We start from the raw sequence: 24,699 nt of genomic DNA, 5'->3' as shown, positions 1-24,699 counted from the left end.
TTCTCTTAACGAAGTTCAAATAATTAGCTCCAATCTGATCTTGCTGGGTGAACTAGAACAAGGAGTTCTTGTTTTCTCTCTTCTCTTGTCTTTTCTCTTCCCCTCTTGGCTTGTTGTCCCTGTCTCTGTACCTGCTTGTTTTTATGTTATATTCTTGGAATCCTGATTGATACTTAATCATCAACCCATAAGTTAATTAACTAAGATAAACCAAGGTAAACTTTACTGTTGCTTTGATCACTGAATCGTAGTAGCAAACACCCCCTTTGCTTTGAAGATGGAAATGGCGACAACAGCCAGGTGTTACCCATTGTATCTAGACCAGTGGTTCTCAAACGTTTTCGACCAAGTACCACCCCTGATCAAACCAAAGCATCCAAGTACCACCTACAAGTCATCTTCTCATAGGAACCCCAGAAAATCTCAATGACCAATATGAGCGCACGTGTGTACACACTCACATACACATATAATAAATATTATAATAATAAACTTTATTTGATATAGCGCCTTTAAAGGTGGCTTCTCAAAGTGCTTTACAGAAAAAAAAACAATAAAAAAGCACCATTTCAGTGAGAGGGGTGAGCCTGTTTAGTCAAGCAAAGCAGATGTGAAGTCATTTTTCGAGCCTTGATACAATTCACAACAGAGTCTAACAGATTTTAAATTGTCAGGCATTTTCTTGATGGCAAAGGTTTCGTGGTGGATGTTGCAATGCGTCCATTCATTTCTGGAGCAACCTTTCTAATTCATGCAACTACACCGCTGTTTCGGCTTGTCATTGCTCTAGCACCGTCTGTACAAACTCCGATGCATCTTATCCAGTTGATGCCATTTTCTTCTATAAATTCATTCAGAAGCTGAAATATGTGCTCTCGTGTGGTTCCGGTTGGTAACGGCTTACAGAACAGAAAGTCCTCATGGGAAATGCCCTCAAACGCGTATCTAACGGAAACGAGCAAATTGGCCAAATCGACTACAGACTCATCTAATTGCAGTGAAAAGCATCTGCTTATCTTAACGCGCTCTATCAGCATACTTTTTATATCATCCTCCATTTCAATAATTCTGTGAGTGACTGTGTCTTTCAGAGGGGGAAGCAGGTCAAGCTGTTTAGCAGTTTTTTCTCCACACATAATTCGTGTCAGCTTTTTTGCCAACGGTAAATAAGGTTCTTCAAAAATAGTGTGGGGCTTACTTGCTTTAGCAATCCACAAGCTTGCATTTTCCCCCATTTCGGTTTCAGGAGTCTGTCTCAGAAGTTAAATGAAGTTTTTATTTCATGCACATGGGAGCGACACATGGAGACACTCAGTGTATTTTTCTCAAATTAACCTAGAACATTGGTGGTGGTGGAGGGGAGTTCCCATTACCTGTAAAGTGCTTTGAGTGGAGTGTCCAGAAAAGCGCTATATAAGTGTAAGCAATTATTATTATTATTATTATAGAACAGTTCTTAAATATTTTTCTGTTACCTATCATGCTTTCCTGTGCTCACAAGATTACCAGCGTTCGTAGCACGCATTTCTATGCATTCCTGTGTTTACGACATTGGCATTGTTCCAAAATCACACACATTCTCCTACCTCCCTATTTGCTGGAGATAACGTTTTTTAAATACAATTGGTCACTTACATTCATATCACACATTCCTATAGAGTGGTATAGAATTACATTGTAGCTCTGTGTCCACTCAAGTATTAGCGTGCGCTGTATCGTAGTACGTAGGCTGCGTATTCGACACGTATTAAAATAGAAAATATGAAAACCCGTCCCAATTTTTCAGTGCACACAACAAAGTTCCAGGGTCATATGGCATACCAGCTGGCGGCACTCCGGGTACCACAGTTTGAGAACCACTGATCTAGACACTTAAAGCAACTTCTCAACAATATAGATTTTTGTATGTGTATCCAGTATATGGGTTATCTTCATTAACAATTGGAGTTCAGATATTTTTAAAGATAATTTGTCTAAGACATACTGTATGAAAGATGAAGAGTTCACATACTGCACAGTACTTTCAAGCAGAACTGTATATCTGTGTGGAAACAAAAAGAATTAACTGTTATTGACATTTTCCATGCTCCACCTCAAATCTTTGCAGTATGCCTTCATCTTTGGAATTTTGTTTTATTATAGTGAATGTTCAGCCCTGTGATGCTTTTCAGGCTGCAATCGGGAGGGATAGAGGTATATTAAAGATGGCCACCAGTAACATATCAGTTTGAAGATGGTTGATGACTTTGAGGGCAAAAGTTACTTGGAGGTCATAGTTGAAAGATATTTATTTTAGATTTATTTAATTAGTAAACTTAATTTAATTGCCAAACAATTGGGTTGAAAATTGGCTAAAGAGTACTTAATTTCCTGGAATGTATCCACAAATGTATGGGATCTATTTACGGATTTGTAGTGCTTCCTTAATTAATTGCTATTTATTCTATTTACTTTTGGTTTTATTTCTACAGACTATTTCATCCATTAATATTCTTTTGCAATATATAGTGTGTTTAGTATATTACAAAATATGTTCATGTGAGCTAAATGGTGCATAGAATAGGATAAGATGAGAACCTGCTATAATTAAAGTAAAAAGTAATAAACATGCATATAACTTAAGAGTAATATCCGTCTCTTTGTAAAAATTTGGCTTACAGAATAGTTTCCAGAACCAAACCTTTACACAAATCAAGGAGTGTCTATATATCAAAATCTATATTATATATAGTAGTATAAATATATACTTTTAGTTTTCTCAAGGCTTTAAGATGTTCTTCTCAAAGTGGTATGAATCGATTGACATAATTGACTACTGTATATGACCAAATGTCTAACATCAGTTCCTCTATGAACAGCTACAATTAAAATGAGTGTAGAAGAGCTGGTGACATTTTTCAGTCAATTGAGTAGACCTAGAGAGATACAAACTGATCAGGGTAAACATACATATCTATATTCTTTGATGCAAAACTTTATCTAAACTGGGATCACTATACTGAGAGCTAGCTGAGAACTAGCTCCTATCATTTTCCAAATAGATAGACTGGTTGAAATACTGAATAAGGCACTGAAACATAATGTGATAAGATTAAGAAAGCTGTGAAAAATTGCCTGCTAACTCAGTCATCTGACTTATTGGTTGAAGGCAATTGGTTATGTGACATTTAAAACCAGGAAAGAAGGAAACTAAGCCTTCTGTTATGCATTTGCATGAGAAGAAAAGAAGCGACAAGATAGAAATATCCAGCCCCTTAGTTAGCCACAGTATACAACAGAAACATGTACACTTAGAGCCCAAGGAGTGAAACAGGATGTTTCCGTATTTGCAAACAGAAGATCTGAACAGTGTTTTCACCATTTGTGATGTAATATGGTCATCAACATGGAGACCTTTTTAATCTTGTTAAGAAGAGTTGCAAGGAACTGATGCGATTATTGATTTCATAAAAGAAATGTGGATAAATATCCAAACTAGTCATAGAGAATGTAAAACAGTCCAAGAAAAGCAAATTCATAGCAAAATAAATAATAAGCAAAAAGATACTGTAACGCAACGGGGGCTCAGGCGGGCGCCCTTGCCACATTAGGTCAGCCCCCCACCGTTGGGGGCTCGAACCCAGAACTTCCCACATCACTCAGCAGGGACCCAGCCCGGTGAGCCAAAGAGAGATCTCTCCACAGCCCAGTAGCTGTGGTCCTGCTATCACAGGGAAGGGCGGTGACGTCACCTGCTCTGGTACGCCGGCTCTTACACAGTACCTGTCGGCCATAAGCGTTACACTCTCCCCCGCTTAAACTGCCGTCCCTGGCGAAGGGCTATCCCACCCCACTTCTGACACCAATGTAACACAACGGGGGAAATCTCTCTTTGGCTCACCGGGCTGGGTCCCTGCTGAGTGACGCGGGAGTCCCGGGTTCGAGCCCCCGACGGTGGGGGGCCGACCTAATGCAGCAAGGGCGCCCGCCTGAGCCCCCGTTGCGTTACAATACCTAATGTTGTGGAGAACCAGTAGCAATCTAACCACAGAGCAACATGCCCATCTAGTTAGATTGCTGAAGAGGTTTAAGATGATTTACCATCTGCCTGGTAAGACAAAATGGACAAATCATAGAAAAGCTAAAGCCTAATAAGCAAATTAAATTGAGAAAATGCTAACTTTAGGCAACTAGTCAGTAATTTTCATCAGTGAATGGTGAGATAAAGATGAAAAAAAGATGACAATACTAGATTGTGCATAGATTTCTGAGACAGAAATAGAATACAATATTGACCCCATGCCAGAATAGGATGCACTAGTTGTAGTGAAGTTCATAAGTTGGTATTTAATATTAAGGTTATTACACATTTCTCTGGATGAGTGGACTCAATGTAAGACCTTGTTTGTTCACATAGGGCAAAGGTTAAGAGTGTTCCAATATTTAAAGGATCATATATTGCAATGTGATGATGATGTAATGATGTCATTTACAGCCCTGACTGGGAGAGCCAACTGAAAGACCTAGAACTATTGGTAATGGAAATAAACAGATAAAGACAGGTCTGACCATCAACTCAAAACAAGTTGTCAAGCAGTTGTCAGTGGCAACTGTTAAGGTTGCAAAAGCAAAATAAGAAAGGTTGAATGGATTACTGTCACGATCGCAAACCCCTCCTCCTATGGATGCTCCAGCCCTTCCTCGTTTTCCTGATCTCCTGCACCTGCCTCCGGTTCCTGCCCCCATCCTATAAGAGCCAGATGTTCCTGCCAATCTGACCTCAGCTGTGGAAGATGGATGCTTGGAAGCTCACCTACCAGCGAGCCCCGGAGAGGCTCGACAGCATAGGCTTTGCAATGGCGTCCTGACCATCTGGGTCTGGGGCTGGGAGCGCCTGGCCCCGTAACCCTCTTTTATTCCCCTGACCCTTCGCCCGATCCCGCTCCAGCTTTTAACTTCATTTGTCTGTGTCAAGGATGGAGCACCTGGCACGGGACATTTGCCTCCCCACGGTTCCTCTACATACACCCTTCGGACTTGATTGCCTGGACCACGCCCCCCCACCCACCCGAACACCTTCGTCACACACCAGCCCTGGTTCGTCTACAGCCCAGTTCCTCGTCTCCTCCCCGTGTCTGTTCACTCTTTTCCGGATTGTGCTGTCTGTATAGGGTCCTGAAAGACGCTTCGTGACAATTACAGTGTCAAGAAACATGTGAGGCTTTAATAATGAATTAGCAATATAAAAAAAGAATGAACTGAACAAATATTTGAAATATATCAAACCAAATATTTTAAAATAAAATATCAATGCCAGAAAGCATAAAGGCGTAAACAAAGAGAAACAAAATCCACTCAAAGTAGTTCAAAATTCAAAGTTTTTTTTTCTTCTCCTCCCCCTCTTCCTAGGGAAATAAATAAGTTAAGAAAAAAATGGAGGAACATCCTATTCTGTATGTTAGTATAAAACTGTCTTCCCCCAAGAAATGGTACAGTAAAATTGACAAGAAATCCCTGGCAAGAAAATGGGCCTTGGAGAATAAAATACTACTTGCTAGGCAACAGTTTTACCCTGGCAATGGATCATCATTCACTCACTTGGATTAATAGAAAATAAGGTAAAATGTTTATATAATGTCTAATTTCTATAAGGTCCCAGGTATATTGAATGTGCTTGTTTTATGAGTTGTAAACCTGTTACAAATGAGTTGATAGTGGAAGGTGATGTACTTAAGTAGCATAATGTTTTTGAGCTATAAAGAAGCAGTTTGCAGTCTAGAACATTCAGGACAGACATTTGGCATTCAGATTTGTAGATCCTGCATGCAGGAAAGATATATTTCAATTTTGTTATAAAATAAAAAGGTAATAAAAAAAAAACGATGAAGTCCAGTAAACGACCACCAAACTACAATTGGTGACTATGCTACAAGAAGAATAATGCTGCTTTAGAAGACAATTCTGTTACTATTAGGCTATGATCCTCAAAGGCACTGATCAAGGTCAGCAATATGAAGACCCAGTGACAAGAGTGGAAATTAGTTTTAGGAGACAAAAAATAGGAGACATTACTATGCACCAATCATGTGGATGAAGTTAACTTTGTGAAATACCTTAAGAAAGGAAATGGGTAGAAATCTTAGAACATTAATTAACTATCAACCACATTAATAATGTGGTCCCAATATCTTCCTCTCATTTGTACCCTTTCATGTGTTCACATGAGTATTGTTTTTTGTGTTGTCTATTTATCAACAAAGCCCGTCTAGGGATTATTAATGGAAATTACCCTTATCTTAATCAGATAAACAAAGCAATTGGAACCTTGTGTTAGCCAGTTTTAACCTTTGTGCTATTTGGAAGAACATTTAATCCTTGGAAAAAAAAAAGCGAACTGTTCAGCTCAGGAAATATCTGTCTGTTAAGGCTTCTTGATGAATGCCATTACAAAGAATGCAGGAAGTTTCAAATTGTTTAACTCTGCACACTGTTCAGTTTCCCTCAAGCCTGGAGCTGATTGACAAGACCAGTACATAGCAGGATCTGATTGCTGCAAGGAGGTTATCCCATTAATTACATTCTTTAATTAGAAATGAATCCAACACATGTGGCTGGTTCCTTGTACATTTCCATTTATTACCTGCTCTGGTTATGTTAATGACAGGGAGGACAAATGAACCTGTTCCTCGTCCAATGACACAGCAGGCTCCCAACAGAGAGAGGAATCAATCAGAGAGGCCTCCAAGCTTGAGCTCCTTTAATAATCAAGCATTAACCTTTTATAACCTTGGAGAACTTTGCTGTCATTCTGAACTTGCCCTTAAGGGTACAGTTTGACTTACTTTGTTCACTTTAGTTTATTTTTGTTCTATTATATTCACGCAGGAAGCTTGCATAAATATTTGAAATGTGCAGAAATATCATTTACCTAGCTGGTTGTTAAGGTTATTATACATTAAAGCAAAAATGCAGGTGTTGGTTTACGCTGATTCTTTAATGAAAATAATAATAACAAATCCGGTGTGCACTAGGCTTATCCACGCAGAACCACAAATCGGTTAACTCAGCCATGCAACCTTCTCCTTCTTGTGGCTCTGCTTGTTTACAGTGGATGCAGGCATTATCCTAATGCTGGAATAGAGCAGCAGCACTTGTGTGCTGAAACTATTGCAAGGCCTTGAAACATCAGGTGACCTGCAAGCACAGAGCAGATATGGCCTCCTGTAGAGGTAGATGTGGAAATGTGAGATGTCTTGACCAGATTACCTGTTTTCCTGTTCAGGTCCCTCTTGTGCAAGCACCACCCCAGAACTCACTTCAGTATCTAAATAAAGGACTCAAGACTGAGTGAAAGCCTGATTTATGGCGCAGTAGGCTTCCTCTCACTCTTCCAACCAGAAGGGTTGAGGGGTTTTTCATGAGTAAGTGCAGCAGGGCAGCCCGGTCTGTGAATCCCTGAACAATTCTGCTATAATAGGACACAAGGCCAAGGGACACTCAGGGATATTTCACTGTGCTGGGGTGCAGCCAAGTCATTATCACCCTTATCTTCCAGGAACCATGTTTCTGTCTGCAAGAAGTTACACTTCTTCAGATTGAACTTCTGTCCCAAATCCCAAATGTATAGGAATACCAGTTTTGCCGGGGATTTGTCAAAATTTGAAATGTATACCAGGTGATTGTCAAGGTAGACAATGCATACTGACAGTGACACCCTTGCTAGCACTCACTCCCCCAACTGGTCTAAGGTGTCCAGGTCCAAACCAGGTCCCAGAACTACCATAACCCTCTTCCAAGCAAGAAAGCGGTCTTAGGCTTATCCTCTGTAGACAGCTCCATCTGCCAATAGTCACTGTGGGGGTCCAAGAAGCTGAACCAGGAAAATCCCCCAATGTGGTCCAAGGCCTGATCAATCGATCTTTGGAGGTCAGATAAGTGCCCTTCCTGACCGGAAGGAGACTTTCTTTTTAATGAGCACATGCCAAGGTCTACCTGCCTGTTCCACCGTACCAGAATTAATTACGCTCCTTCTCTGCACCCTTGTTTTTGGCCATTGCTACTGGGCAGGCGAATGGGTGCAGTGGCCCGCATGTTGATTTCGTGTTGCACCAGGTTGGTGTCAGTGCAGTTTTCATCCCGTGTTGCAAAGGTCTCCTGAAAGTCCCACAGAAGCTTTTTAAAGTGCTACTACTGCCCTTTACTAAGACCCGGCTGATCCCATCCGCTAAGATCTTCTAGTCGACCTTGGTGACCCTGGACTCCTCCTCGATTATAAGGTTTTCTTGCATCCCTATTGACATAAGTGTGGGTACCTTCCCTCTGTCTTCAGAGGGGATAGGAGGGAGTACAGCCCCACATTTTCCACTTTCCTACTGTGCTCAGTCATACTTTCCTCCACTTTAGAGCACACAGTGTGGTGTGGGGTCTTCTGATGAGTGGACCACCTCTCCCATCTGGCCCAAGCCCCCTGTCTTCTCTATCCAAAGGGGAGTTCAGGCTTAACTTCAACCTGGTAGAATAATCCAAGCCACCCCTGTCCAAGTGTGTCTCCCAAATATATGGAGGGGGAATCTGTAGCTGGGGGACCGCTACAATACTAATAATAAGTGGTATGTACTGTATTTCTTTGCTTGAATTCAGGGAAACCAACGCTACATTGGTGTCAGAAGCGGGCAGAATGAACGACTCGTGGCAGACATTACCCGATTCTGTTAAGCGCCGGCTGACGCTGAAAGAACCAGAACCCATCGGCAACGCACATAGGGAGCCTGAGCAACTCCTTGGTGCGACAGGTGGCCACAGCCCTTACCAGGGCTACCCAGTAGTGGTCCCGCCAGTAGAATTGGGGCAACTGGCCGCTACTCCTGGTCAGCGGCTGCCCCGGAGAGAGGATGCCCTCCCTGCCGGAGCCGATCAGCGATTCCCACACCCATCGGTGCAGGTGCGACCAGGTCGCTACGATGGTGAATCGCCTTGGGAAACCTATGAGGCGCAGTTCCAGATCGCGGCCCGGATGAATGGCTGGAGCCGGGCAGAGACGGCCGGCCACCTGGCGGCGGCACTGGAAGGAGCTCTGCTTCGGTGTAGAGGAGGCGCCGGACTTGATGCGGGAGAGGCTGGCCCTGCGGCGGCGCCGACCTGGAGAGCGACTGGGCCCGGTTGCCGCGGATGTCATGTTCCTCGCCCGCCGAGGATACCCAACTTTCCCCCGGGAGGCGCAGCGGGAGATGGCTCTCCAGGCCTTTCTCAAGGCCCTCTCACCCGAGGAGCTGCGGCGCCACGTGCAGCTGGCCGCGCCAACATCGCTGGAACAGGCCTTGGCCCTTGATACATGGGCTGAGGCGGTGTTCGGGGTGACTGGAAGCGCCAGCAGACGCAGTGCGCCCTGCCGGCTGACCGAAGCGGCGACGGAGGAATCCAGCGAGGGGGAAGAGGAGCCAGCCCGTGCAGCGACCTCCACGGAACAGCCCTGCACACTGATTTGCAACAGCTGCGGGAAGAGAGGACACCGAGCCCGGTTCTGCCGGGCACCCGAACCTCGCACTCCTCGATCGGCTTCGGGAAACGGGAACGGGGTGGCTCAGCGCGGGGAAGGCCGCCCTTGAACACCTCAACCCCCGCTCCGGAGAGCGCTGTAAAAACCGGCGACCCTCACGCCACCGTGGGGCGAGTCGGCTGTAGCCGGGGCCTGTACCTCCACTGCCGAATCGAGGACCAACCCTGCCTGGCCCTACTCGACACCGGTTCATCGGTAACCCTACTCCGGCCGGGCGTCCTCCCCGACACTGAGGGCACCAACCCCCCAGGATGGGAGGCCTCCAGCCTGCGGCTGAGGACCGTGACGGGACAGCTCGCTGCAGTCCGGGGGAAACAGGTGCTTGCCTTCCGTCTGGGTGCAGCGACGGTGCGCCACCCCTGCTACCTTGCACCCATCCAGGAGGACGCTGCATCCCCAGAGCGACGGGTTGGTGGAGCGGTTTAATCGGACACTCGCCACCCAGCTGGCCACCCTGGTGTCCCGGCACCAACGGGACTGGGACCGCCACTTCCCCCTTGCGCTCTGGGCGTATAGGACCGTGGTCCAGGAATCCACCGGGTGCACCCTGGCCTCGCTCATGCTGGGCCGGGAAATGCGAACCCCGGTGGACCTGGTCTTCGGCCCGCCGCCCGGAGATGGGTCGGCACCGCCGGCTGGACCGGACTACGAGTGGGACCTGCGGCAGCGGATGCAGCGGGTGCACAGCTTTGCACGGACCCACCTGACACAGGCAGGGGTCCGGCAGAAGCGGCACTAAGACCTGCACTGCAGGGGGCCTGCCTTCCAGCCCGGGGCCTCGGTTTGGGTGTACAACCCGCGCCGCCGCAAAGGCCTCAGCCCTAAGCTGGCGCCGTCGTGGGAGGGGCCCGCTGAGGTACTCGGGGTGGTGGGCGAGGTCTGCTACCGTGTCCGGTTGCGAACATGGGGGAGAGTGGTGGTCCTGCACCGAGACCGCCTGGCCCCCTACCGGGCCCGGGAGGAGGAGCCGTGTGGGGAGGTTCTAGAGGAGCAGCCGGGGCTGGAGCCGGCCGATAGTGGGGCGTCCGTGGGTCGCCAGCCGCCACCGCGGCGCAGCGGCCGCTCACGCAGGGTTCCGCAGCAGTTAGCCGAGTACGAGTACAGCCTGAGGGGGGTGTTCGACGTCGGCGAGACGCCAGACGCTTCAGGTGGGGGCAGTGTAACGCCCTCGCCTGGTGGTGAGGAGGAAGCGCCCCTAGGCGCTCGTAGTACCGCTGGGCATGCTGGGAGTGGTAGCTGGGGAGAGTCTGAGGGTCAGCACGATGACCAGCGGCTGACCCTACCTGTGTAAATAATGTCCTAGTAGTTCTAGTGCCCTGTGTAGTCTTGTAAAAGTATAGTGTGTTGTTAGGTAATTACCACCCTAAATATGTGTACGTGTTCCGTCAGTCTCCTCATGTGTGTGTATATCCTGTGTTTGGTTTTCTGTGGTTGTTAACAAATAAAGCTAGTGCTTGGTTGGTTAATCGCGTCTCCACTGTTCTTTAATTCTGAAAAGAACCTGCAAACGGTACAATATATATATTGTAGCATCCTCGCCTGGCGATGTGGCCGAAGGGCACCTGGCTAGGGTGCACATCGAGGGGCAGGACGGGAGTAGTAGTGGCCAGGGCGGGGACTAGGAGAGCAGTTGGCCAGTGCAGCTGACCGATTGTGGAACAGGTGTACACAGTCGCGAGATCGCCAGGATTCATGTAAACAGTTTCCCTGGTTCTGCACCCTTTTTATACATGTACCCAATTACCACCTATTAAACTTTATGTGAATTGACACCAGTGTGTTGTGCTCTGTTTGCCGCTCTCTCTCTCTCTTTCTCCGTTGTGGTTGCTGTGCTGGAGGCACATCTGATTAATAAAGCGCAGTGTTCTCAGCCTGACTTCCTGTGTCTATCCTTGCCAAACCCGTCGCATTACAATATTAATACTAATGGCTTCCCATTGTTTTATGTTGCAGTAAAAAAAATGTAAATCGAATACTTGACAATTTTAAGTACACTGCTGCAAATTAATATACACAAATGCTAATGATGTTCTCATCTCTCTAAATCCATTCCATAAAATCAGGACAGCCTTAATTCTAAAATGTCTAAAGCTCTACTGGTTAATCAGTCTGTTGCTTGATGTGCCTGCATGGTTCCTGACAAAGTTTTAAAAGTCAATCATTCATTTTGTAAAATATAGTTAAATATAGATACACATCTGTTTTACTATGAGTAAGGAAGATGTTTTAACTTCTTTTGAAAAGCTACAAGACCTCAGTCTTGAAACTTCCAATTTTTTTTTCTGATTATGAATCAAATGCGGTACAGCTATACTATTTTACTGTCTTTTTCATTATTATGGTGACCATTCATATCTAATATAGCTGTGTGAATATACAAGAATATGTCTATGAACATCTAATAACTTCTGTAACTTTGTTTTAAATGCCACCAGCAGCTAATCTTCTACTATTGCTTATTTACATTGTATTACAGTATATCCATTCATTTATACACTGAGCTAAAGGAGCTCTGGAACATTAATACTGACTGGTCAAAACAGATAACATGTTATATTATTGTTTTGCTACATTTTGCTGAAGTTGCCATCTTTAATTGAGACATATGAAAACAGATATGCAGGAATATACACTAACATGCTTAATATAATTAATCTAGTCTTAATGAAGATGACACTTAATGACGCTGTCTTGTTTATGCAGTAATGCAGCAAAATTACCGAGTAATAACTTTGATTTTTGACTGAAAGAAATAGAGAGATTTCCAAAATACCAACATTTTTTGTGTCGTAGACATTGAAAAAGAAAATAAAACAATTTGGGGGCATTTCTACCATTTCATCAGTGAATTAATCTAATAAGAGTTCATAGCCGAATTTGCATTCTGTGTTATTATTCATAAAGTTTCTGTGCAATGTGAAACATTGTTTTAATGTTTGAAATCATGAAACATAATGTTTACTATTAATTTTAACTCGTACTGTCCTTTTCTTTGTTTATGGAATATTCAAACATTAATTCAGGATAAAAAGCTTATAGTTTTGCAAAAGTAAGAACAATATTTAATGGATAATTTACATCATACATACTGTAATTCTCTAGAAGTTATGAGTTTTTAAACCAGATTTTAACTCTATTGTTTTTGCCTCTGCTTTCTTGACACTGAATTATTAGATCCTCATGGTTTTGCACTATGCTACCCTGAAGTCCTACTTTGCTAAGCAACTTGCTCTTTTCACAAGGGTGAGACAGAATGACAAGATGACTGCTTCCTCTGCTTATGTTTGCCATCAGAGAGGCAGGGAGGTGTAACAAATGCTCTGTCCACGAGGTAGAGGAAGGACCCTGTGTGTTTTTCTGAGAGTTTCAGGAGATCAGGAAAAGGATGGCTACTTATCTAAATCACTGGGCTGAAGCCGGAGTCGAGGGACAAAGGCAGAATATCGAAGACCAGAGTTTCAGTCAGAAGGGATCAAAGGCTAAATATCCAAGTCGCTGGGCAGAAGTCGGAGTTGAGGGACGAAGGCAGAATATTCCAAGACCAGAGTTTCAATCCGAAAAAGAATATCTAAATAGAAACAGCGAGGTAGGGGCTCCAAGGGATAGAGGTTAATTACAAGCACAGACCTGAGGGTAATGAGGGTTTAAATATCCCAGGAAGTGGAGGGTTTATTTGTTAGTGGTGTCGTGATAGGATAATTGATCAGTGCGTTGGCGCTTGCTGGAATTACTCATAGCTGTGGTTGGATTAGCGAGAGGTCATTTATGGGATAGAATACGGTTGCTGGTGGACGTGACAGGAGGGTTCTCCACCTTTGAACTATTGTATTGGAGCTCTGAGACATTCTTGATATCACTCAAGAAATTGGGGATTTCCAAGCAGTGGAGTGGATGAAGTAGGAACAAGATTCCAAACCGGGAGCTGAGCCTGCAGGTGTGCCTGTACCCTCCATACTGTAGACCAATGGTTTCCAATCCTGGTCCTGATGACCCACTCATCTGCTGGTTTTCATTGCATCCCACCTTAATTAGATGATGGAATACTTAAATCATCTAAGAAGTTGCTTCACTGGCATATTGGCATTTTTTTTTCTAGTCCCAACTTTGGGCTTTTATTTCACTTACAAAACACAACAGTTAAAGCTCAATGTGTTTAAGTTCTGGGAACAAACAGTTCAAATTGATCTTATTATTAAGCCAGTGAAGGACTTAACTGAGGGCTTGGCTGGAACAAAACCCGTGCGTGGGCCACCATTACTGGCATTGGGAACCACTGCTGTAGACTCAGGATAAGTGTGGCCCAATTGAATACTGAAGAGCAGAAAGACATACTCTGATATCCAAGCCAAAAAGAGCAGAATAAATGTCTGACAAATGAATGTTTTGGATTTCGCCAATATACTTTTCCCAATTTACTTTTACCTGGGTTTTTTATGAATGTGAATTTTGCTTAAAATTCACATGCATTTGTTTTACTATAAAACAATTTGTATCATGTCAACTGATACCATCCCAACTTGTTTTGCTAATAGCAGTTTGTAGAGACACCTGCTGTAAATCTTAACTATAATTTCCACCTATGATTCCATCTAAATCCCATCTAAAACAGATTTCTTTCATTAATCTAAAACAATGACAAGCCCCGACAGACACTGAAATGCATTCATGTGTAATGTATAATTATACGTTATAAGCGAAGAATAGCATACCCCTTTGAAAATGACACAAAGGAGACAAAATTAACATAGTGCTATTATTAATGTGATTTCATTGAAATTCATAGGCGTATTAAAAGTGCTGTAAGGATTTAAACGAATAGTGTAAATGTGAGCTTTTAGGCTAATAAAGAACATTCAACAAAGAATGTGCTTAAAGATCTGAGAATTTGTTTTGATAGACTGCTATTTGTAATATGAGAGTTCGCCTAATATTTACAGTATTTCACTTTTATAATTAGGATAATGGCATCCATTGAAAGTGTCCTAATACTGCATGCTATCTCTGCACCATTATGGTTTATACATTTGGCTTGCTTCTCAAAGTCTTGTGATGTAAGTGTATATACAGTTAAAAAAGGCTATGAAAACAAATGCTTTCCCACTATATTAGTACTTACTTTTTTTAATTTCAGTTTGTATGTGGTAACTTTGTTCTATTCTAAATCTGGATTATTTGTAGTAAACTTCTTTTGATATACCTAGCTATGCCTGATAAATTATTTTTTTTTGCTTTTGGGACGGAGTTGATTATTTAACTCAGTAGGATATGGATCATGTGAGAAAGCTATGGAGAAGGTTTTTTTACCCTTGAGTGAACGTTTAACTCTTCTTGGATATTGTGATGCTGAAAAGTGCAGAATCTTTGAGGAATGTTACTTTCTCTGATGGTTCTTATAATTTTTAGAAGCTTTCCTACTCAAGATGACCAAAAGGATACACTGCCTCTAAGATGTTAAATAACGGCCATCATTGGAGCAGGGATCAGCTGTGCAACTGCTCACATTGAGTGCCTAACCAGGAAGAGAGAGTGCATGGGGAAAGAGGCAGGAATGGGAGTGACTATAGGACCACTGTACAAACCCTGAATTATAACGCAAGTTTTGCTTCTGTGCAACGATTCCAGCTGCTCAGCTATAACACAAGCCTTTGAGGTAAACCCCAGCTGCTGTGCTTTTACACAAGGCACACTACTGCAGCATACATTTTTGACTCAGGGCTGAAGATTCTAGCTACTTCATTATATACAGTACAAGCCTGCAGGCTGAAGACAAACTGTGGTGCTTCTGCACAGGCTGCTATACTGCAGCATGAGTTGTCGACTCTCCCTACCAGAGATTAGCTACAGTATAAAACAAATTGTTTGGGCTGAAGACCAGCCGCTTTGCTTCCACATACTGTAGGCTGCTAACCTGCGGCACCAGCTTCTGATGTCCCATTCAAGCCACAGTGCTAAAATACAAGCTGCAGTAATCACTCTGCAGGCCACTGGTCTATGGGCTATCATAATAACTGCTGGGCCAGAATACACAGATATTGCGGATGCTATATCAGATTTTCCTTCTCTGTCATTGTGCATAGTAGACACATGAGTTACAGAATGAAAATAAGAGAAAAGGAAACATTGTAAAGAAGAAGGAAAGTGTCAGTGTGTGAGATGGTCACAAAAGATCTATATTGCCAAGACAAGATACCAGAAATGTCTGGCAGCTTAAATTAACATTTAAAGCCAAGTTTAAATTTAAGATGATATTTAAAGAGAAATAAATGAAGAAGTTTTTTAAGCTCTGGGGTGTTTGAGAGCATTAAATTACATTAAATTACATCATTGAATGAGTAATAATGATTTGATTATCAAAAACAGGGGGCTCAAATCCACAACTCTGAGATTATTAAATTAATGCTCTACCAAGAGAAGTAGCTGGGTTACTACTAAAGTACAAGCTCTGTGTCATACTAGCAGCATGACAAAAAAAAAATATGGAAGTATCAAACACCATCAGAACATTTACATTTGCTGAGAATGAGTAGAGTGCTGGGTGGCATGGTTTTTGTGTGCTGCGTTCATGTGAGGTACTCCAGTTTCCTCCCACTGTCCAAAAACATACTGGTAGGTTAATTGAATTCTAGGAAAGTGGACCCTGGTGTGAGTGTGTGTGTGTGTGTGTTTGTGTCTGTGTGTGCCCTGCAATGGAATGGTGTTCCTTCCAAGATATACCCTGCCTTGAGGCCGTTGTTTGCTCAGCTCCCCCCTGACCCTGAAATAGAAGAAACGGTCAGAAAATGGTTGAATGCAGTGGAGTGCTATCCTTCTATTCTGACTCAATAAGAATTTTAATGCCCTCAAAGGGAACATCCATCCTCTCACCCAAAGGTCCTTTAGCTGCTTTGCTGTAAACATATTATACTTTTACTGATAATGACCTTGCAATGCAAGAAATGTTGTGATACTGAAAAAGAGTGTAGTAATTGGAAATTCCCATCCTGTGTAAATACAACTGGAGCAAATGTAGCTTTACACAGCAAGGAGAAAGCAGTTTGTATTACATTTTGTAGGTCCCAAAGCAGAGTATTGATACAGTACCTTTAGTTTATTCAATATTATTTTCGGTAACATATCAGAGTTCAATTTCAGCAATGCACACTATTATCTACAATCCCTTATCTTTTATATCACCTTACAAGGAATAGGAACTTATCATCTTTCCAATTCACTTTAGAAAAACATATGTAACATTAATTCTCCAAAATACGATTCTCACCAATTGCATGAAAGGCCCCTTGAAATTGATGTCATAAATCAAAGTGAGATTATGAGTGCTTTTGGAAGACTGGTAGCATACAGCGGTAACAAATTACTGTATACTGTATCTACACTCACTTTGGAGACCTTAAATAATATTGATTTAGTCTAGAATTTTTTTAATGACTTACATTTCTCAATTCAAAAAAACATAGTACACTGTAATTTAGGAATGAGAAGGGTGTTTAAGTGTATATTGTATTTTGTTTTAATTTTAGATATAATGTTCAGAAACCTTGATTATAGGTTTCAGGAGAAATCATCCAGTTTGTCTTTTGCTTAGTTGTTGTCCAGGGGTAGATTTGTTTTGTGCTGTTCTTATTTAACTTACTTTATCCAAATCTACATATTTAATCTAAACAGATTACAGGCCTTGTGCAGAACCATTACAGAAAAAGGGCACCCACACCTCTCAGACGTTACCTAGAATAACATGTACAGTACAAGGGCTTCAATACTGAAAGTTTTAACTCATATTAAGTACTAACTCCAACCATGACTGCAGCCTGTAAGATACATTTGTTCTATGCTTATTTCACATCTACCAATGAATTGGATAGGAAACTGACGAAGAAAAATCTTTCAACGATGTGATGAATTCTAATGTCATTTTAAACGTTTCTACTTTTTAGTGATGTTGATAGGAAAAGACTAGATGAGTTTCACGTTCTGATCTTTATATTAGATAAAGCTGATCAGTAGAGGTAAATATGTGCTTCCGTTTATTAAAAATATATATTCATTTACATTTAAATGTACTAGAATTTCCATTTACAGTAGGAATAAAGAAGTTGTAACGAACAGTTCTTTCTGAACCCTTTGTGGACTACACAATCCAGAATTGTGAGGAAACACTAGGGAAAAAGTCATGCAGGAATATGGGAATTAAAACAGGGGGGCGTGTCCAACGTGCACTGGTGCACAGGGGAGGTGTGGCCGAGGCAAACAATCCAGAAGAAATCCAAAGGGAGAATCCAAAAAACAAGCAAGAGTCCATGGCCGGGTAATCCATCAAAAACTAGGGACTGAAAACAGGTGCCGGGTCGGGACTGTCGGGGGGAACAGGAACAGGCGCAGGAAGCTAAAAACATAACGAGCCAGGTGCAACCAGGACCCCGGCTCACACGATACAGAGATCAGATGCAGAGCCTTGAGTAAAGTGAGCGCCTGGCTTTTAAAGGCGAACTGAAACAGGGTAGAAACAAGGAACAGGTGCGGGGAATGAGGCTAACGAGGAAGGGCTGGAGTGCCCTTAAGAGGAGGGGTTTGTGATCGTGACAGTACTGAAACAATCATTAAAAACAATATAAAACATATAAATATTTTTTCATGGCATGAGCCATTACTTAAAAATGATCAATGCCATGCCTGAGTCCCTTGAATATAAAAATTGTTTGGGATGGTACAAGACACAGATCACAGATGAATATTACAAATAAATGACCAGCACGTGCAACATTAAGGAACATAGATATTAAAAAACTCAAGAGCACTCTAACCTTGTGTGACACCTGCTATTGTGTACTAGCACACAATCTGAAAAGTTCTTTGAAATCTGGGATATACGGTAGTCTAAGAGTTTGATCTCTCTCTCTGAGAGTTTGATCTGTAAGATGAGTCTGATGTTTTGACCTCATGGTTTTCCAGTGGGTTTCCTCTGGGTTTCTCCGTTTTCTCTCACGGTCCAAAAACATCCTCAAAGATGAATTGGCTTCTGGGAAAATTGGTGTGAATACGTGCGTGCCTGTGTTTGTTTAGGGACAGGCCCAGTTCCCCCACAACCCAATGGAAGAAGCAGTTAGAAAATGGATGGATCCTGTCGTATTGTTCGCCCTTTGAATGGCAAAAGAGTCAGTTAAACTGCAGGAAGAAACACTCAATCAGCTAAGGGTGCAGGTGCTGAGATTTGTCCTTGGACAACATTTCCACCCTTGATGTGCATTCCCAATGGCTGTCATAATTTCATCTTTATTTTTACACATTTTGTATCAAAGTGTCGGCAGTTACCCGTTAACAATGCCATGTTTTAACAGCAGTGATGCCTCCTCACTTATCTTTGCTTTAAAAAATGAATCTACGAAATATGAAAATGATCAAAACTAAAATCCAAGTGCATTTCAGGGCATTTTGATGGCAGGAATGATCATGAGAAACTGAGCATTGGGGGCAGTCAGTGGCAGTGTCATCGGTTAATAATTGGTTGGTTTCAACAAAGAATTTTGGATTGGCCTTTACACTGAATTGTAAGTATTTTTAACTATCCAGGTAACTTAACACTTGCAGCCCACAGTTACATAATAATACATACAGTAATGTACCTGGTCTCTATTCCAGTGACCCACTTCCGGTAACTAGAACTTTTGGACAAAATCATTATTCAGTTCTCTGACAGATCCATTGTTATCAAAAAATAAATTGTTCTAGATAATTAATCAACAAGATAATTAAAGATGACATGTCACATGAGGCATCACAGCAGAAAAATATTAATTGTCAGCTCTAATTCATGCCAAGCGCTACCATATTTCATGCCATATCCTACACCATTGACAGGTTCAACCGAAATGAGCAGCAATCTACTTAAGGGATAACACCTAATGCAAAGATAACATTAGTCTCTGTCAAAGGGTGTTTCTGCGTGGACTGGACCAAGTGCCATGCATTAACATGTTGACATTGATAAATTATTTACATCAGCATTTGGCATAAAAATAAATAAGAAAGGTTAAGAATGAGAGGAGGTCTTTTTGCCCGTCTAAAATATTTGAATACTAATAGCTATTTGAACCAAATATCTCATCTAGCTGCTTCTTCAAGAAAGCCTGGTTATGGGCTTCAACATGGGTAACCTGCTTCTTATTCAAACTGTTAAATACACCTGTATTTGCGTACTCCTGTTTGTGTTTCACTTTTGATTCTGAAGAAAATCTAATGAATGATTTATTTAATGCCATTGAGGATTGTGAAAAATTAAATCAGGTCTTCTCAGACAGGTTTGTCTAAGACAAAAAATATTTAGTTATTTTAACCTACAAGAATAGGACATCCTTTGAGACCAGGATTTTCTATTATATAAAGTGATTCCAGAGAAAAAATCAATTTTTCTGGAACATGGTGTCAACATGATACAAAACATTCTAAAGGAGGACTTACTAGTACATTGTATAAATTTAAATTATCATTCTTTTTGTTCAATTATACGTTTTATCCATATATTTTAATATTTGGTTTTAAATCCTAAATGTGATGCCTTCTAAGGGTAAGATAAGTTGCAGTCCCCATCAATTTTGCACATTGCTCTTTCAAGTTGCTTGGGGCTCACTTATGGGCATAAGTTTTCAGGTTTTTCATATATTCTCAATAGAAATGAAGTCAGGACTTTGGTTGGGCCATTCACTTTCTTGTTCTATAGTAATTCCTTTGTAGATTTTACTGGGTGTTGCATCATTATCCTGCTAAATGGTGATTTTCTTTTTCATTTTAGGCCTGAAGCAGGATTTCTGCTTAGGTTTGCCAGTATTTTGCTCCATCTGTGCATTTAGCGTTTAGACTTCCCATAAATCTTCTCAGTTCCTGATAATAAGAAATATAACTATTGCCATGTTAGACAATAGAGATACTGTAGTTTTTACTGAGTGATGCACTATGTGAGGTATGCATCAGATGTAATGTTTTGCATTTAGACCAAAAAGTTCTAATTTTGTCTTGATCGTGAAACCTTTTGTCACATGTTTGCAATGAGTTTATTCCAAGTGTAGTGTGCTCTCTGAAGGCACCAGTTCTGTAGGGTTTGGGCATTTACTGGGACAATTATTAATTGTAGCAGTAAATCACAAAATGATTCTTTTGATGGCTTTAGAATCCAACCATGCGATATAACTCAAACAACGCACACACACAGGTACTAATACACGAGGATACATTTATTAATACATAGAATATGCATGTAAACCTAACAGATCTTATCGAGAGGGTTATCAGAATACAAAAGGTATATATTCAGTCAGTTACAAAGAGTTACAAAAATCAAGAGGACATACGTTCAGTATATCATTCATTTAGACCGTTTCGTAAATGAACTTGGTTATAACTTCGACATTAGATACTCAAAACAAGTACATAACTCTTAGGAATTAAATTGATATCAACTGGTTGGGATAACAATTGAATTCTCGAGCTGTAATGCATTGAAGTTGGATACTCATCCAATCTCTGGGGATTCAGATCTCCTGCGGACTCAAAGAAACAGTTTCAGGCTGTTGCTGTCCAATCCGCACTCTCTGGCTCGGTGCCAGGCTGTGCTGTGCGGCTTGCGACGGTGCGCTGCTGATGCTCACTGACCGGCTAGTTAGTGTTGGCTTTAACTAGCAAAGTTTGTGCACAGGAGAAAAGATGACTGTGGGTCCCAGCAAGTCAGGAAGAAGACCGGTTCGTTCCTGATGAAGCGCTAGTTCTGAATAGTGATTCAGCTGTCCACAGTTCCAACCTGTCCACGAGGCTTTCTGCTGGTGCTAACCTCGGGTGGATCCTCTGGTTACTCTCTGGCAACCTCCGCTCTAAACTCTTAGAACAAAGGAAAGTTCTGGCACTTGGACACACTGGCCCTTCCGTGGTTGTCCGGGCTGAGTCTCAGGATGGTCAGGAGGCGCTCTGCGAGAATGTCCTGCCCTTGGGAGCCTTCTGCTCCTGGGCCGTCCTGCCATGGAATTCTCCTTTGAATTCCCTTTAGAATTGTCCATAGAATTCTCTCAGGCCCTCTGTGTTGCCTGTTTTTACCTGGAGGAACTTCAGCTCGTTCATTGGCTGAAAGTTCCTTGGGCATCAGAGTCCCACGTGGGTTACTCGGCCCTACCAGTCCCTGATTGGTTGATCAAGGTGAGATATGAGTCACTTACTCCTGACACTTAGGAATGCAGTCCAGATGTCCATCTGGCACTCCCTAGACAGATAGGCGCCAATGGATGACCATTGATCATGATAGCCAGGCTTAGCTAAGTGCATCCCCCTTTGGGACCTGTCCCTTATCAAAAGAAAACATCTTTAAATCAGCCTGCATGAATAGCTTCTCTGTGGCTGCACCACAGAGATGAACAGAGAGATGAGGCCTCATTTGGGAAAGCACAGCAACACTTAATTCTGTATTATTAATAAGCCTCGCCGCTATACAAGCATCATGTGGGATTTGAGATACAGGTCAGCTTTGTGTAATGACAGGGGTATTGTTGACTCATGCATATTTTTTCCCATCTCAGCCACAGAACTCTGTAGGTTCTTTAAAGTCACCACTTGCCTCATAGTTGTCCGTAACAAGTATGCTTGGCTGCTTAGTTTGGAGTTATAACCTGATATAGGCAGTGTCTGGGTGCCTTCCGCTTCTTAATGATCAACTTCACCCTGCTATGTATAAATTATGTGAAAAGTAAATACAGTAAATAAAAGTGTTGTATTAGTTTATACAATTATCCTAAAAGCTTATTTGTTATACATAAAATGTGTGATTCACAAACCATAAACTAAAGTGTTAGCACCAAAATATTGTTCAGTAATTAGAATAATGGCTTATCACTTTTGTACACCAGATGGTGCAGAAGAATAAGCAAATTCATTCATTTGCTCTAAATTGATTTAAGGTGCAAACTATGCAGTGCCAATCGTGCAATGAATCCACTGTGGATTCAAAGTAATCATCTTCAAACTTCAAAGAAGGTGGAAAGTTTATTTTAAAAAATACCTCTATTGCAGATTCACCTGCTGCAGGAAATTTACTCCATTCCAGGCCATCATTCACCTCTTCTGTCTTGGACAGCCTGGGAACTCTACTCAGTCTTCTGTACTACACACACAAGGAAACCTAATGTTAATGCCAAACTGTTTTCAAAGACACTAAACTGAGATTTAACGCAGGTGGTGATTTGTCAGAACCCAAGTGCAAGAGGCTAGAGAGTGAAAAGTGAAAGAAGGTGATAATGAGATAATTGATTACCGGCCAGCATGGCTTAATCAGCCCAGGACAGTCAGTAATGGGAAAGAAAAGAACTGGGAAGGCGCGATGGACCTAGGAGAAGCCGGCTAACTGCAATACCTGGCAAAAAGAGGCTGCTAAACGCAGGCTAAGCACAGTCGAGAAAAAGGGAGTCACTGGGGATGGAAAGATACCAAATAGCGAGAGCCCTGACAAAGGAACCAAATGACCTTAGAAGGGCAGCCCCTAGGAGTTCCAGGGGTGCAAGTCGGCAAGCTTGAGGAATCATGCAGTGACCAGTGAAAAGAATAAGTGCAGAATGGAGTGTGAGCTAGACTGCTGTGTCAGGTGATTCAAAGAGCAGGCAAGGAGCTAAAGGTGGTGCACTGGGCGATGTTGGAGCTGCTGTGCTGGGAAATGCTCAGAGCGTTTTAGCTGAAGCAGCTGCACTGGGTGACGCTGTGCAGAGCAAAGTACTGTCTAGAAGCTGAAATTGCTGCCAAAAACAGCCCACCAGTCAGAAACAGGGAGCCTTGGGTATGGGTGAAACAGAATACCAAGACTCCTGAAAAGGGAGACCAAACGGGTTACAGGGCAGGCTTGAGGCTGCAACTTCTGTGCAGAGTGAAGTGCTGTCCTGCTCAGTGAAGATACTACTGTACATATAGAGAATGAAGGCAATAGTGACAGTAAAGAAAACCGGGGTGAAATGAAAAATTACACAGCTCCGTCAAAGCGGCGTCTCAACTTTAAATAGAAAACTGGGAATTGAATAATAAGCAGGCAATTGCTGATTAACATGGATCACAAAAAGGGATTCTGGTCAGAGCTGGAAACCCTGGAAAACCATGAGCCCTCATGAGAATCGGATGGTTCCCCAGGGCAGCTCCTGTAAGATGATTGTCAAGACAGAAATTGTTTTAACCTTGTTTTTTGTGTTTTAATCTATATAATTTAGATAAATGAAGAAGAGCAGATTTCTTTCTCTTCTACGTCTAGTACAGATCATTCTGGTGTTTCACTAATTACAGTACATCACTTGTATTTTACATTCACTCCTTGTCTGTACTCTTTTTTAATCTATTTACTGTTTTCATAATGCAAACGCATACATTTCCCTGAATACTATGAACAGTAATTTGAAAATTAATCTTTTATGAGAATTTTATCAAGTGTCTTCTGAAAACCTTAATACGCCATTTTGAAAGACCTATGTTTGTATAATACTTTTCCTGCTCATTCAAAGAACTAATAATATATTGCTAAGAGTTACCTTTTCTAAATAAATGATAATTATCCCTCAGACTCCTGTAGCTGGAGTTTCTACAAGTTTTCAAGATCTCTTCAAAGCACCAAAGCTGAGAGTAGTGGTTATATTTGTTCCATCAAAGCAAAAAAGTAGCTTATATAAGTTGTTAAGAACTGATCTGGGGTATACACCTACAGACAAACAGGCCCCCTGGTGCAGAGGTGGTCCAGGCTTGCCCACCTCTGCAATCCTGGCAGGATCCTGTTTTCATGTAGTTGATCCATTATATTATATCTAATAGTTATTTTCAAAAAAATACATGTAATAGAAGTTTCTAATTATTTCTAAGGATGGGGATTACATAAGTCAATTCTCCAGTCTCTGGGTACTTCCCTATCCTCAGTGACTGGTGGAAGACTTTTGCCCATGTTTTACGCATAACACCTTGTTTCACTTTAAACAAAATAAGCTGGATACCATTCAGCCCTGAATATTTATTAATGTTGAGTGTGTTGAGTATCTGAAACACATCTTCTTTGTTTATACTATTTAATAAAGAACTTTGTCTACATTATGCCTGGAGGCATGTTGTTGACTTCTTCCTTAGTTAAATATTCTTTCAAATATGTGTTTTGTACATCAACCTGTAAGAAG

Source organism: Lepisosteus platostomus, chromosome 1, assembly GCF_059453375.1.
Source record: "Lepisosteus platostomus isolate fLepPlt1 chromosome 1, fLepPlt1.hap1, whole genome shotgun sequence".
Taxonomy (NCBI): Eukaryota; Metazoa; Chordata; class Actinopteri; order Semionotiformes; family Lepisosteidae; genus Lepisosteus; species Lepisosteus platostomus.
This window is presented reverse-complemented; position numbering follows the sequence as displayed.